General features: G+C 41.3%; 1 protein-coding gene across 1 annotated transcript in view; it reads right to left on the reverse strand.

Annotated features, from left to right (window-relative positions):
- LOC107699612 (neurexin-2-like) overlaps positions 1–2,297 on the reverse strand; it is a gene marked incomplete at its 3' end in the record, with an annotated part of 357,587 nt that overhangs the window by 241,316 nt on the left and 113,974 nt on the right. The window lies entirely within an intron of this gene.

Here is a 2,297-nt window from a genome sequence, read left to right on the forward strand (position 1 = left end):
TGAGATACTCTACACGATAGACATTTGGACTGCTGTGTGTGTATTTGAGCTGAGAACTGATCGCGCGCTGTATATGAGAACTGAAGAAGTGGAGCATGCGCGAGAGAGAGCACTTCTATCAGCGTGATTCCGCCTTCACTAACTTTAAGTTAATCGACAACAAATTGTGACTCCCAGGAAAAATGGGACATCTGGTCACCTTATCCCTACCCCTTCGGGTGCTGAGGCCATTGTTTCAGATCGCTAGTTCGCGTTTTGGTAGCCTATCTGTCCACTGCGGCTGCCATACTGAGACTAGATATGCAAACGCCCCTTATCCGATTGCAATCCAATGACAGGGACGCACATGTTGAAGGACAAGACAGTAGCCTATAGGATGTATTTTGAATGTCCGGTAGTCCTCAAATAACATTATAGTCCTGTCTCGTCTTGTTAACGAAGACGCGGCATACATTTCGTCATAGTTTTTATCATCAGATATTAGTTTTAGCTCATCAACATCTCGTCTGAGATCCCAGGCACGCACCTTTGCCGGCAGCCGAAAGAGAGTTTGCGTCTGCGTGTCCCAGCTGCACTCTTGATCACACCGTCACGGCATCCAACCCCAGGAAAGCATAAGTCACACAAACTGGTCACTGCTCGCTCTTTCACCTCACGTTTTCCTCCCAAGCGGACTCATTTCTCATACCGGAGCACAGAACTTCTCCCATCGTTCAGTCAACACACATTTCCACAGCTTCGAGACTTCGCACAGCACACACACGTCACCAGTCACTTCCGTTCACATTCATCCGTTCACGTGAAAATACCCCTCCTTAAATAGTTCGTCACAAAGTATCCACTTCTTCTAATTGGTCAACAGCATAATATGAAATAAATAATCAATTGGCGATCAGATTCCATTCTGCCACACACTGTATCTCACTCCTTATAACCAGAGCCATCGATTTGTATTTAATTCAGTTTATACACACACACATATATACAGCACTGTTTTTATTCGGCGGCCCGTCTGCAGCTGCGGTTCAGAATCTGAGAGGATCCGTTTGTCTCACATCTTCATTATTATTTCAGTTTAAGCCTTCTGTCTCCAAAAGCAGCTGTTTTAAAGCCAAATTTATTTGCAGGAGGATCAGTTTGAAGAAGAACATCCCTTCATTTAAGACAGTGGAGGCCAAATAAACACTGAGCTCTTTCTAATTACCACAGTTTCACTGATGCCAATTAAGAGATTAACGCTCAGCCTACAGAAACACACAATGAAATATTCATGATAATAATACAACAGAGATTTCAGTTTTCATTTGAGCCTCCAGACGTTAGCGCAGTTAACATGATTGAACCCTGTGAAGCCTGACGTATAAAATAGTAGTCAGAAATATGGCACAGTTTACTGAACCGTTAGACAAAATATGGTTTTATGTTTTGTATCATATTTGATGCATCAGGCTTGTGTGGCTTTTATAGTGAGAATATGGAGTTACATTTTTTTAAATTTGAAAAATATGAATTTGCTGCAGATGCTGATATTTATTTGATGAAATTCTGATGCTTGTGATGTAAATCAATTATATATTTATAAGAGTAGAGCAGATACTGATATCAAATGCTATAAATATCAGTGGTGGCTCTATATCTCCAGTAACATGTCTCAGTGAGATGATATTGAAATGCTCCAAACATATAATGCAGCGATTGAGAGCTGAAGAAATAAAGGCTCCTCAGAAGATGTGAGATGTTCTGGAGGCTTGTGAAGATCATTCCTCCGCTGAGGAACAGTGAAAGTAAAGCTTCTGGAAACAAACGCTCCTCAAAAGATCCTGAGGATCAGATTTGAGACTCTAAAACATGATTGATGGAGAATCAAGTAAAGCTGAGCTGCTTCAGTCCAGTAAGTGTTCATCTGGAGATATTACTGCAGTTATTCTGACGCTTACTTGATCAAAATCAGTCAAGATTTGACTCGAGAATCTCCAGCTGAAGCTGGACGTTTGTACAATTACACTAAAAGAGCTTTGACTGGATAAAACACTCTAAACGATCAACCAGAGACAGAAGACATGCGTTGAGTGAAACAGCAGAGTTTGATGATGTTGATCATTTAGAGCCTTAGAAATATGTGTATCAGATATGATACAGCAGCGATACAGTCTACTTTGGTGGTTTTACAGTAGTTTTGGACAGTTGTATCAGGCTGGGAGAACATCTAAACCAGTTTAAAGGGACAGATCACCCAAAAATGATCATTCTTCCTTGTGTGGCTCAAACCCTCATGACTTTATTCCGTCAGGGTTCAG

Source organism: Sinocyclocheilus anshuiensis, unplaced genomic scaffold (genome assembly GCF_001515605.1).
Source record: "Sinocyclocheilus anshuiensis isolate Anshui unplaced genomic scaffold, SAMN03320099.WGS_v1.1 scaffold350, whole genome shotgun sequence".
NCBI lineage: Eukaryota > Metazoa > Chordata > Actinopteri > Cypriniformes > Cyprinidae > Sinocyclocheilus > Sinocyclocheilus anshuiensis.